The sequence below is a fragment of the Canis aureus genome, chromosome 11, assembly GCF_053574225.1.
Source record: "Canis aureus isolate CA01 chromosome 11, VMU_Caureus_v.1.0, whole genome shotgun sequence".
Taxonomy (NCBI): domain Eukaryota; kingdom Metazoa; phylum Chordata; class Mammalia; order Carnivora; family Canidae; genus Canis; species Canis aureus.
Window position 1 is genome coordinate 32,066,133 of NC_135621.1, and position 14,394 is coordinate 32,080,526.

The 14,394-nt window shown below is 42.8% G+C and overlaps 1 long non-coding RNA gene across 8 annotated transcripts in view; it reads left to right on the forward strand.

The window, feature by feature from the left end:
- Positions 1 to 14,394, forward strand: part of LOC144323813 (uncharacterized) — a 71,765-nt gene that overhangs the window by 16,135 nt on the left and 41,236 nt on the right. The gene's annotated exons all lie outside the window — the stretch shown is intronic.

The following is a 14,394-nucleotide window of genomic DNA, read 5'->3' on the forward strand; positions in this document are numbered from 1 at the left end:
CCTGCAGGAGTCTCAGGTGGTAGCTGGTGGGTGGAGAAGGTAGCATTAAGAGAGAAAATACACAGAAAAGACACTATACACTATACTTTCCTTTTACATCTCTGCTTCCCTGACTAAGATTGACATGAACAGGGGGCAGAGAAAGATTTTAAATTGTCTAAAGTTTGGAGTTTCAACATTTCACTGGACTTTATTTTATTTTATTTTTTTTTAGTACTGGGGCAAAGGCTACTTGTTCAACAACATAGTTATAAAACTAAGAGACCTTCCTGAGATTTCACCACAGACAAGGAGGAATGAGTCAAGAGAGGGGTTCAAAGGGAAAGTGGTGTGAAAGAACCCAGTGAGTTTCTGCTCTTGTCTTACCAGGTTCAGCTCATTCGATTGGCTGGTTATGGATGTCTAACTGTAAAATCTTGGTTATTGATCTCACCTGCTGATAACAGCAGCCTTGACTCATGCTTCCTTTACAACGATATTATAGAAGGAGCACCCACTATCCTACTTGCTGGAGATGATTTCACATCAAAGTGCCCCTCTTTCATAATTTCTGAGGATTTTCTTTTCTTGTGGAATTGTAATCCTTACATGGAAGGGTACATTTTTCTGGCCCCCATATTCCAATTTTCTTGTTTCAATTTGCTGTCCCTCCTGTTGTTGGTTCTTATGAAAAATAGCTACTTTCTGTTGGTTCAATGGAACAGACCTTGGTGACTCCTCCCTGGCCCAGGTGACAAGGCACTGCTTTCCTCATGTCCACAGTATCAACCTTGTGTGCTCAGATGGCTACTCTGGAGCAAGAAATCCAATCTTCCCCTTGAAACAGGAAGTCTTACAGCTGCTATTTTAGGAACTAGAATTTCACTATGCCCCTGGTACTGATACTGCCACCAATTTGAGAGCTCCTGCAAAATCAGAATGTTCAGTGGTGCCACTTATGCTTAGTTATCTCTGCATATCCTAAGATATCTCACCTCAGCTACCTGAACCACTCCAACTCTTCCCACATATCGCCACTGCTCCCAGCCTCAGAGAGGAGGGAGTCTCTTTCTTCCCTATTCCAAAACCAGTCTATTTCTTGACCCCAGATTAACTGCTTCTCCAGGATGACTGGCAAGGTAATTGTTAATTTCCTTCAGGAGAGTGCCCTACCACCAACCACTCCTGTGTAATATTGGCCCCAGCAACTTAGCAAGCCAATAAAAAATTTGCTTTTTCTAGGGTTAAGACTATCTATGACTGCCTTTTTACTCAGGAAGCTAAATATATTTATGTAATTGCCTTAATTGTTATGTGATAAACTATCTTTACAATGTATTATAGTATGTAAAAACCATACCAATTGACCACCACATTAATATCATCTTTGTTATGCGTATTTCCTATCATTTCAACACACTTTTATGGTAATATTCAAATTGTATTGCATAGTTAATATTTCCATGATTCCAACGTATTCCCTGTAGATCTATGGCAAAAAGAAGGAAACCTTGAACCAATTGTGGAGTCTCATGGCCCTCAAACTGTGTGAATCAAACAAAAACTCAGAACACAACCCCAAGCGAAGACAAACAATTGCACTTAATAATGCATGAGCCGTTATTGGCATTCCATCAATGCAAAAAAAGTTGTGACAGCTTATAAAGTACCAAATAGTTCAAGAAATACTGTTATTAGTAGATGAGACGGGGCTGGTAAGTAGGAGGCAGATGGAGGTTGGTCAGGTTGTTTCAAAATCATGTGTCCACTGTGCTAAGGTCTCTGTGGCAAAGAGGATGAACAATCAGAATTTGCTTAGCAGTTAAGAGTGTGGGAGTTTTAGAAGGTGCCACAAAAGATTGTCATTTATCTTGCTGCCCAGGAGGTGTGGACAGAGCTCCAGTGACCTGCAGAGAATAAGTTATGTTTGTCTTTCTGCCTGCAGGCTCTCATCAATTACAGGTTCTATAAAAGTAAATTGGGTGCCCTGCTGGGGAGAAGGTGAAAGGTCCATAGGGATTTCTCTCTGGGCTCCTTCTTATTAGAGAGGATAAAGCAGTTCCTGAATGGGTGGGAGACATATTCCAACAAAGCAGTAAAAAAAAACAAAAAAAAAACAAAAAAAGGATTCAGAGAGGCAGAGGAGGGATTAAAACCACTGTCATGAGGCTGGCCAGAGGAAGAAGGCAGTGTGGAGGAATAAGGGAAGGGAAAGGCTTTGAGGTGGGCAGGCTGGCAGGTCTGGGGAAAGCTGTGTCTTCTAAAAGAGCTGCTGCAGCTCATGCTTGGAAACAGGTTGAAGGAGGCTTGTGACTCCAGGGGTGATCTGGAAGTCTGCTGAGCTGCACAGGGTGTCTGCATGCAGACCCGACATGCCTGATCTGGAGGAGAGCTGACTCCTGTGCCGACTGCCCATCTGCCCAGATGTGTCAGACCCAGCATCACTTCCCACTTCCTCCAGGCTGTGTGGGTGAAATTGATCCAGCCCTAAGCAGCTTGAAACTTGCCTGGGTATTAATAGTTTGATGCCTGGGAAAGAAGACTGAAGGCCCTCAAGATGCAGGTATTGACATTTCTTCTTCCTCCCACAGAAGGATGGTCATTTAGAGGAGAAAGGAAGGTGTGTGGAGTGAACCTGGTAGAAATTCAAAGAAATGAGTCATGGCCTTCTAGACTGTGTGTTGAGAAGCCAGAATAATGAGCTTGCTACCGCTAGAGGCTACTGGGAAGAAAGGGTCTTGTTAAAAGTGAACTTCTCCCCTGATCAAGGAGGCTTTCAACTGAAATTTGAGAGGGATGTAGGAAGGACCCAGATAAAAAGGTGTGTCAGGAGACCATGGAGGATGAAGGGTACCATCTAGAACAGCTATCCCCAAATATAGGAGCTTCAGTTCTGCATGAGGTTAATTGTTGTTCAGGTAAAAAGGATTTTGTGATGAAGGAGGAGTGGGAATCCCCAGGTTATACTCTCAAGTTTCTTTGGGGAAGGGCAACTCATATTACATGTGTGGTCTTTCAAAGGGGATTAGAGAGAAGTGTCCCACAACTTCTTTGACCACAGAATATGTTTTTTTTCCCCTCACTAAACCTCTTAATTTTTTAAAAGGATTTTATTTATTTATGAGAGGCACAGAGAGAGAGGCAGAGACACAGGCAGAGGGAGAAGCAGGCTTCCCACAAGGACCCCGACGTGGGACTCGATCCTGGATCCCGGTATCACACCCTGAGCTGAAGGCCTGAGCCACCCAGGTGTCCCCCTTTTAATATTTTATAAAACAAAACATAATGATGATCCATGGCACCCCATTTGGGAAGCACTGATCTGGAGGCATGTAGCAACTCTATAGAATTCTCTCCATCTCCTTCCACAAGGAGTAGGTCAGTTGGCATTTAAGAGAGCTCAATAAATAAAGTCCTATTCTCTGTCAGAGTTAGGAACTGATCCAATGTGAACAGCTAAGCCAGAAGGAAGAACATCCAGAAGTCCCTTTGTTACTAATTGGAGCTGGGTGGACAATATGGCTTAAGGTTTTTTAGTCATGTGGTGCCATGGACTGAAATGTGTCCTCCCCCCCCCAATTCCTGTGTGGTAGCCCTACCCCCCAGTGTGGTGGTATTTGGAGATGATGCCTTTGGGAGATAACTAGATAAGCCCATGATGAAGATAATGCCCTTATAAGGAGAACCCCAGACCCTGCCATGTGAGGACATGGGAGAAGGTGGCCAACCAGCGAGCCAGAAGAGAGCTCTCATCAGAGCCTGGCCATGCTGGTAGCCTGATCTCAGACTTGCAGCCTCCACCAGCTGTGACATTTTAGCCATCCAGACTGTGGTTTCTTGTTAGGTTGGTCTGAGCCCATTAAGACATGTGGCTTCCCTAAATGAATTCTACTTACGCCATCAGTCATAAAGAACTCTGGAAAAATGCAACCTTCCATCATGAGGAAGTTTGGCTTGGCTAAACTTGGCTAAGAACTGACTAGAATCCTTACAGGTGAGCAGATCTGCCATATAGGCCAAGTGGGTCCTCCCAAACTCACTGATTAGATATGTCATACACCCTACCTTAGGGCAAGGAGGGTGGAGAGTAGAAGGCAGCATTAGGGATGAATGAGAATGTGCTCTTCCCTCCTAAGTTTTCCATTCACCAAAGGAAAAGTTATCTAGTGAGGGAGCATTTGGAATGCTACTGATGTCCTGTGTGACCATGGAATGAAATCAAACAAAGAAAAGCAAGAGTGATTTCGTGGATGTTCAGGGCCTGACCTGGTGCATGGCTTGTGCTCAGTAAATATCTGCTGACTGTAAATCTGTGAGAGGCTACCTGTGTCTCCCAGTCTGCTCACAGAAACTCCAATGAGCTCATTAAGAGTAAACACTTCAATGTACACTAGTTCATACTTGTGGACCCATCTTGACAGCATATCCAGGACCACATGCAGTGAAGAGAAAAGAAAGTGAGCTGGGTATGTCCTGAGATGCTAACAGGGAGGTCAGAAACTCAGTGTGGATTCTAAAGATTCTTGGCAGAAAGATTGGGCACTGGGAGCCATGGCTCTGAGACCTGGGAAATTCTGATGCTTGTAATATTCCTCCATAAGGGATTCTTCTATTTTCCATAATGAGTAATAGTAAAATTCATAAATGGCAAATTCTAGGAGAGAAACAAAGAGATCAACTGGGTTTGGAGGGAGGGGATTCCCAGGGACAGAGTGAGCTGTGGGATCCATAGCAAGGAAGAATGGGGTGTCCAAGTTTGTCTGGGCCAGAGGGGGACCTTGGCCTTCAGCAGTTACAGGATTCAGGATGGTATTTATGCCCAAATATGAAATAGAGGGATGCAACTTGTTTTAACAAAAGAAGTCTAAAAACATGGACTTGTTCTATCCATTATAATGACACCTGCAGTGGAGAAGTTTATTTATTTATTTTTAAAGATTGTATTTATTTATTCATGAGAGACACAGAGAGAGGCAGAGGGAGAGGCAGGCTTCCTGCAGAGGCTCGATGCTGGACTCCATCCTGGGACCCCGGGATCATGACCTGAGCTGATGACAGATGCTCAAACATTGAGCCACCCAGGCACCCCACAGTGAAGAAGTTTAAACGCTCAAGTTGAAGCAAAGGTTCTGTCATAGTGAACTCATTCAACAGGCATCTGCAAGGTGCGCGCTGGCATAAAGCCATAAATTCATTCATTAATTGAATACATAACTTGTCTTACATAGATCTCTATTGGTTATAACACAACTGAGAGTTAGAAATGCATGTAAGATATAATCATTGCTAAACTTCTCTTGTTGTTGGTTTTTTGTGTTTTCTTGTAGGTATTTTTTTTGTGTGTGTGTGTTGTTGTTGTTGTTTTTTAACTCTTGTGATCTTTGGCCTCCCAGTTTAGTTAGGTATATGTTACACGTAAAACTGTTCAGATCATGGTCAAGGATCACAAGTGAGACTACCTGTGCATTGCAGGGCAAACACAGCTGCATTGTAGTTTGGTTTTGAAACATTTTTTAAAGCCAACTTATTCTTTTTAGCTTGCAAAAACAAGACCAACTTTGAGCTATTAAAAACACCTTTAACTCTGGAATTTTTGGAAGAAAAACAGCTTTGTTATTTTGAGTCTGAAATTCTCCACTCTGAATTCTTTCCTTCCTAAAAGAAACGATTGTTATTGTAACATGATTTCCTGACCAAAGTTGTGTTTTCTCAAGAACACAACTTTCACATTTTGTAAGAGAACAAAACGTGCTCACAGGACCTGTTATGTGACAGGCTATTCTTTTCTGATCAGTGTCTTACCTTGGTTGCCACATTTCTGGGAAGTCCTCCCTCCCCCATCTCCATTCCAAGGTTGGACCATATCACCGTGGGCTATTGTTTATTTATAATTTGGCCACGTCTTCACCTTCCTAAAGGGTCTTGTTTACTGTTTTTTTTTTTAAGATTTTATTTATTTATTCATGAGACAGAGAGAGAGAGAGAGAGAGAGAGAGAGGCAAAGACAGGCAGAGGGAGAAACAGGCTCCAAGCAGGGAGCCCGATGTAGGACTCAAGCCCGGGTCTCCAGGATCACACCCTGGGCTGCAGGCGGCGCTAAACCGCTGAGCCACCAGGGCTGCCCTTGTTTACTGTTCTTATTACATAAAACAGACCTTCAGTAAATAGTGATTGAATAAATGACTTGACAAAAGGCAGATTTTCAGTGAAGTTAAAAGGGAGAAGGAACAGATGAGGTCTTGCAGGACTCTGGAAAAGGTCATTTGGCCAAACCAAGACACAAAGAATGAGCAGGAGCAAGTGAATTGAAGAGGTGCCGGGGTGGGGAAGAGAGAAAGGAAAGGAGAAAAAAAGAGCTCCATACAGAGGACAAGTATTTAGAAACCAAAGAAAGGGAGGACACAATGCGTCTGTTTTGAGAATAAGAATGTAATGTTCTTGAAAAACTTCATCTGATAAAAATTCAAATTATTAAAGTATCATTTCAATGGGAAAAAAGGGTTAAGGGGTTAGAGATTTTCAGGCTCAAAATAACAGATGATGCTTTTTCTATATAGGTCTCAAAATCTGCAAAGAATTAAGATCTTGTACCAGTAGGAATTTCAATGAAGCAGACATCTGCTGGAGGTCTAACTCTGTGAAAACACACCAACTGATAAATTGTTATAAAAACCTAATAATCATTTCATTTTTCAGAAGCTGGAGTAAGCAATAAAGGGGATAGAACTTAATAGCAATGGACACAGGACAGGGCAGTGATAAGCAAGTGGAGGACCTTTATGTGAGCCCTCCCCTCATCTTCCTTCCTATTCTCCTATTTTTCTTCAACACTTACTGGGTGCTCAGTGCCAGAGATACAAGATGAAGATTAATAATGTTCCATTCTTTTCTGTCCTCGAGGAGCTCAGGGACCAGAGAGAAAACAGTAGCAAAACACAACTAAAAAGTGATATAAGAAATGACATATCTGGGTTCAAATTGTGCACTATCTATAAGGAGTTATATGCATCTGATGGCATTGGCCAGGGGGCTGCGTCCACTTTGAAGTTGACCTATAAGAATGTATAGGAGCTTCTACTTCGACCAAGTGGGATAGGGAAAGGGCTTTCAAAGAATTCCCAGTGGAAGGGACAGCTTAGGGAGAGGCAATATATATGAAGGGGAATCATAACTGTATGGGGTAGCTGAATTAAGAGGATTAAAGAAAAAAAAAGCAAGGTAAGGCTGGAAATGTGAGCCTGTAAACAGTGTCTGCCTTCACACATGTTGTTATGTGTCAGATGAATGTGAATTACAGAGGCAAAGAAACAGACAGAAGGGTTTTAAATGGAGGAATTAAACGAGTAGATTTGCATTTTAGCTCATAGAGCCAACTGAGTGGTTAATGGCATGGATGGGAGGGCTGTACTAATAAAATACAATCTGCTTTCCTTAGCTTTGAAGATAGTAGATTTTAAAAGGGTCCCCAAAAAGATAGGAGTGGTCTTACAGGTTCAGATGTGACAAGGGAGAACTTGTCAGGGTATTCTACAAAACGTAACTCTCGATACATTTATTTATTCACTTATTCAACAAAGTGTCACCAGGTGCCAAATATGTGTCAGAGGATGTATTGGGTTCTGGAGAAAGAGCTATGAACAAGAGCTGAGAGCCCTGCCCTAGTGGCACTTACAGTCTGGAATGTACTAGCACAGCCTGTTGGTTGATTGTGAAGTGAATTTAATGGGTTTTGTCCATGAGCAGCAGCAGAGGAAGGAGAAGAGGAGAAATGGAAGCAGAAGGAGATAAAGGGGAGGAGGAGGAAGGGGACAGACAAGGAAGACAGTTAAATAGCATGGCACAGAGTGGAGGAGAATAGGAAATATAGGGTGACATCTCACATCATGGGAGTAAGAATTGCCTCATTAAAATGCTCATGTATGGCACCCATGTATGAGTCCATGTAGTGGCCCATGATGTAAGATATATGCCTCACCGTGCATCACAATCAAGAGAGTCTGAAGAGCTGCTGGTTTGAAGCAGCAGACTTTAGGGGTTTCCTCTGTTGGAATCCATTGCAGATACAACTCAAATCCCAACATTCCCTATTGATTCCACCCCATCTGGTTCTCTCTCTCTTCTACTCCTGGTACCTCTTTTCTCTTCCATTCTTTTGGTACTTTTAAAATGAATGTTACAGTTACTTACTTTTATGTGGAATCTACTGGTAATTATTTAGTTAATACAACGTTCATGGAGGCCCCCTGCCCCCATCACCATAAACATTGATGATTCAGAAGTGACTTCAATAAGATTCCCTGGCATAATAGTGTTTACAGTATAGTAGGGGAGACGAACATCACTGAAAATATCACACAAATAAATAATTACAAACTGTGATGAGTGATCCCAAAGAGGAGCTTAGATTTCCAGGAAGGTGTACCAATTTGTGCACGGGAGGCAGTGAGGTGTTTCTGAAGAAGCTGGAGAGAGAGGCTGTGCATGAGGGAAGGTGTATTCGTTTCCTGTGGCTACTCTAACAAATTGTGACAAACTAGATAGCTTAAAACAACAGAGATGTACTCTCTCAGGATTCTGAAGGCTAGAAGACCAAAATCAAGGTGTCAGCAGAGCCTGCTCTCTCCAAAGGTTCTGGGGAGGGGCCTGTTGCTGGCTTCTGGAAGTTGCCAGCAATCTCTGCTGTTCCTTTTCTCAGAGTGGCATCACTCAGATCCTTGCCTCTATTGTCACATGGCCTTTGTCCCTCTGTGTATTTCTTTGTGTCTTGTCCTCTTTTTAAATGTTTTAAAAGATTTATTTATTTATTTATTTATTTATTTATTTATTTATTTATTTGAAATAGTGCAAGTGAGTGGGGGGAGTGGTAGAGGGAAAGAGAATCCTCAAGCAGACTCCCTGCTGAGTGCAGAGCCCAACATGGGACTCAGTCTCATGACCCTGAGATCATGACTGAGCCAAAATCAAGTCAGATGCTTAACCAACCGAGCCACCCAGGCATCCCCATCCCCCTTTTAAAAAAACACCAGTTACTGGATTTAGGGCTACTCTAATTCAGGATGATCTTATCTTAAGGAATTATATCTGCAAAACTATTGAATTAGGTGGCAATTTCTGCTATTCCTAAACTTCTTCCCAAGCTATATTAGGCATCCATTAGACTGCATTCTAAAGTTCTGAGATGGATATCAATTTTGGGGAGTACTATTTGAATCCCCCCCTCAGCCAGCTTCCCTGAGCCATGAGCTAAGTGTAAAAGCATGTAAAGAGTGCATTAGGCAAAGGGGTTTGGAGGGGATAGCGATCCAGAGAGAAGGAAGAGTGTGAGTTGGGAGAAGCGTGGGAGAGGTCAGAGCCTCAAGGTTGGCTGGCACAATGTGGGGTGCATTGTGGCTCCTTTCATGGGGGCCAGATCAGGAAGTCTGAGCTGCCATGAAGGGGCTGGGTCTTCTAGGAGAGGGAGCAATGGAAGCCCCTGATAGCTTTAACCTGGGCCAGATTAACATATTACCTGTCTAGCTGGCCCGTCCATGAGAATGCTCTGTCAGGGGGTGCCCAGGATCATTTCTGTCCTCTTGACATACATCTGTTCTTCATCAAGCCCTGGCTGAGTAGGCCTTCTTAGCCAAGCCCTCCCTGACACTCCATCTCCCCCATAAAACAGATTGGGCGGCTCTTCACAGGACTCCCAATGAACCCCATGTTTCCTTCTTCCCAGTACCTACTAACCTGTACTGGAAGTGACTGCTGACTTGTCTCTTTCTCTCTGTGGAAGTGTGAGACTCCCAAGGATAGCTAGGCCCCAATGCCTAACATATGACTTAGTAACAAGTATATTGAGATGAAGGAAGAAAGAGAGAAAGGAATTGAATAGGGGAGGATAATCTCCAACAGTGAGAAAAGGACCTTCCCCCTTGCAAAGAAAATATGCAAACAAATGCAAAGAAACCTTGCTCATCTCTGTAGGGCATTTTCTCCTGTCTTCTTGAAACCCTGTGGCCAAATCAGCCCCTTGTCTCCATCCCTCAGATTCCATTAAATGGCTCCATGTGTATAGTCTGGGAGCTGAGGGAAGAAGGGTATTTCTTATGGAGCCACTTATTCCACTTTGTAGTCCACTGGATGCCTAATGCAGCTTGGGAGGAGGAGACAAGTTCATTACTTCCCAAATTAGGAGTTGAAAGTGAATTAAAGTATCACTGACTGGCTCTCATTTTAGCCATGGTTCTACTTAGGAAGCTTTTATATTTTTTTTCTAGGTCCATACATAAGATCTACAAATTGGACTCATTCTGCCATTTAGATCTTATTGATGGGCAGGAGTATTGCATCTTCGTCCAGAACATTCCTCTGCATCAGTACCTGCCTTCAGTACCTGCTTTCCCTCCAGGCTAGATGAGAATAGTGCTTCTTCTCATCTGTGTCTGTAAGGCAGAGGCAAGGAAATCAACTGGATACCAATGTCAGTGTGATTCAGTGCGCACTAGGCAGAGGCTGGGGATTGTCTCTGATTCCATGGGTAGATAGGGAAGCAAAAGACCAAAAATGGAGAGTTACCAGGCACAGAAGCTGTAAAAGTGTTTTTAAGATGAAGGCACATAGCACACCAACGCGATTAGCAGAAGGGGACTCTGGCATCTTACAAAGACAGAAAAAAAATAAGAGGAAAATAAAAGTATCCTTCTGGAATCCAGGAATCTCAGAGATTTGATTCTACCCTAGTGATTCCAGCTCAGCTCCCAGGTGCCTCAGATGGCCCCTAGCAAGGCATGCATGCAAAGAAGGTGACCAAAGCCCTGAGAGCCAATCCCCTGCCAGGTGCTGTACAGGGTGCTCTTCATCTCCAGTCTCAACAAACCTCCTGACAGCTCTATGAGAAAGGTCTTGTCATGCCATGGACAGCACATGGTACTGAAGTTCCCAGAGGAAAGTAGCTTGGACAAGGTCAATCATTCATTCTATACCAGTGACCTCTGTTCAGCTTTACAATGGGCAAGGGGATACTGTGGTTAACAAAACAGGCAAGATCTCTACCCTCAAAAAGCTTCAAAAGACAGAGAACTGGTATCCAAATAAACAAAAATAAAATTTCAGAGTGATGAGTGCCATGGAAACAATAATGGTGTAGTGTGATTGAGAATGGCTGGAGTTTGTTTTAGGTGCTATGGCCAGGGAAAGCCTCCCAACAGAGGTGACATTTGAGCTGAGAATGCTTGACAAGAAGGAGCCAGGCATAGGGATATCTAAGAGAGGACATTTCAGGCAGGAGACCACCAGTATAAAATGCCCTTGGCGGGGAATAGGCTTGTCATACTCAAGGGACAGGAAGGCCAATGTGGTTGGAGCACCATGAGAAAGGGATCACTGTGGCCCCTCAAGTAGGGCTTGATCAAAAAAGCAAGAACACTACAAATTATATGGACAAGCTATTTGTTATGGGGTTCAGCTTTGTGCAGTTATGGGAACTAGTTAAAGGGTTTATGGAAGATTGTTGCTTCTACATCTGGTGTTGGGCCTGAAGTCAGCAGACAGGCAGTTAGGATGGAAATATGGATATGAAGTGGGAGAGGGTGACATCATGTGTGACCTGCAGAAGCTGACACCCTTTGGCATGGAGGTGCCCACATTGGTGCAGGATTTGGAGTGGCTGAAGGAGGACATGGAGTGTGAGCTAGAGTTGCTGAAGCCATGTCATCAAGATGAGGCAGTGGAACAGCAATATGTCTGTGAGAAGTCACAGCACTGGGCTCTATACTGACTTTTGTGGTGTTAAAAAAAAAAGAAAAAGAGCTGCCATTGTTTTTCCCCTTCCACTTCCAAATGCCTCTTATGGCTAATGCATCCTGGAACTGCATAGAGAGTTCTGGAAGCTTTGTTCCAGATTACTAGATTAGTAAATATTTCACTCTAGGTCAACTTGGCACCCACATATCTCTTTTAGCTATATTTAACTTCTCAATAAAAATAATAGGAGAGTATTGCTTCTACCTAACATGTTTTTATGTACAATAAAAAATATATGAACACTGTCTCCAAAAAAGAACACAAAGTTCTTTACTCATCTTTATTTTTATTTATTTTTTTAAGATTTTATTTATTTATTCATGAGAGACATAGAGAGAGAGGCAGAGACACAGGCAGAGGGGAACCTGATGTGGCACTTGATCCCAGGACCCTGGGATCATGACCTGAGCCAAAGGCAGACCCTCAACCACTGAGCCACCTTTATCTATTCTTTTTCCAGCTAAGTCACTTCTCCTTAGATAACGTGTAGCTTAAATATTGAGATGTAAGATTAAACACTGTTACACACATTTTATGTTAAGTGGTGTGCAAATGAGAAGGCAAAAGAAAAACTGGCTAATATATATGCAAATAGATTCACATCCAAATAAGGGGGAAACACAACTATTATGGTCCTTGTTTCTGCAACTGGTCATGTAGTGGTAGCTGATATTTATAACTTCCATTTAGCACATACATCCCATATTCCCTTTGCCTTCAGCAAGCAGGTTAGTTCCTTATGGTTCTGTGCCTGGTGGGTGACTCCAAAATTTATTCCTGAAGAGTGTGGGTCACTGGCCATCTTGCCTATATTGGGTCATAGTTTTACATTTGACTTTAATCATAGGATATGAAAGTATAAGAGGCACCCTAGGGCGTCTCTTCCTCCAGATGTATCCTTCCTTCCCCAGATCATATAAGAATAACCAAATTTCCTCCTGATAATCTAGATCAATCACCCCATGTGTTAACCCTCTTCTTAACCTCTTCCACGTGGCTGAATACAAGTCTTAACTTCCAGTTTAATTGAGCCAATCTTTTGTCCACAGTGGCAGTGCTATACCATGGATATCTAAGACTTTTAGACCAGCATAGTCTACAGTTGCAAGATTGGGAAGCAAAAATTTAACTTGTGGATCATAAGAGAAGCCACTGCCATTTCTATTCTTTGACTCTCCATCTGTGAAACCTGGCTGTAGGGACACACACTATGCATTGGTTTCTAACCAAGAGCATGTACTACAACATGCAGGAGGACATTACCCTGGCTCTGTAAGATGTGACCCTCTTAGTGCCATTACTGAGACTTATATATTCTGTTCCAGTTGTCTGCTGTTGGGTAATGAATCATCCTCAAACATAGTGGCTTGCAGTAATAACAATGATTTTATTCTTTTTTAAAAAAGATTTTATTCATTTATTCATGAGAGACAAAGAGAGAGATAGAGACATAGGCAGAGGGAGAAGCAGGCTTCCCACAGAAAGCCTGATGTGGGACTGGATCCCAGGACCCTGAGATCACAATGTGAGCCAAAAGCCAACGCTCAATGACTAAACCACCCAGGTGCCCAACAATGATTTTATTCTTATGTCTCACAGTCATAGAGTTGATTTGGCTCAGGTAGTGGGTTACAGCTCAGAGTTTTTCATGTGGTTCAAGCCGGCACTGGTGATGGAGTCACCTCAAAGGATGCCCTCACTCACATGTCTGGTACTATTTCTGGCTGTTGACTGGATTTCATCTGGGACTCTCAGTTAGAACATGTATTTGTGGCATCCCTAGGTGACTTGGGTTTCCTCATAGCAAGATGGCTACATCAAAGAGTGCTTGTCCCCAGATGCAGGAAGTAGAAACTGCTAGTTTTAAGGTATGAGCCTGGAAAAATGGCCCAACATCACTTCCACCATCTCCCATTGGTCAAGAAGTTACAGAACACAGAAAAAAGAGAAGAGCACCTGGACACACCTCTTCTTGAGAGAAGCGGGCAGGCATCAACAGAGTGGGTTTTTAAACACAGATGCAACGCTATGTATTCTTTATTTCTCTATGCTATCTTTGACTAAGAATCCTGGGTTTAGTCTAGATAAGAGCTAATTCTGTGATGTTGAGGAGAGTATTGTTTCCTTTCTAGTTATATATGAAAGTGGAGGCTTGTATGAAGTCTATTCAAACTGTGTGGTACTAGGTAGGCCTTTTCAGGGTCCTGGGGACCATCTTCATCATGACTGGTTTTTCACATACTGAGGCCTCCATAGAAGCTTTCCCAAAGCTTTTCACAAATGAAACACCCTAAATGTCCATGTCCATAAGTGAGACGTCCTAGGTAAAGTCCTACCTCCTCTTTAACCACAAGCTGCAGTAGTGCTTTCCTCTGTAGTTTAGCACCTTGGCCCATAATGCTGTATGGTATCTGTTGATTAATTTGATATTTCACCCTACTTCAAAGAAGATTTGGGATGTGTTCTCTGATTTTCCAGATTGATTTAGAAGGGATCGGGGGGTAGTTAGAAGAGTATTGATTCTGAGCTGCCACTCTGCCTTCATTTTAACTCTGTTCTTGAGACTAGGCAAGCCATACCTCCTTTCCAGACTTCAGTTTTGTCCTCTATAAAATGAATTGGGAGACAGGGTTA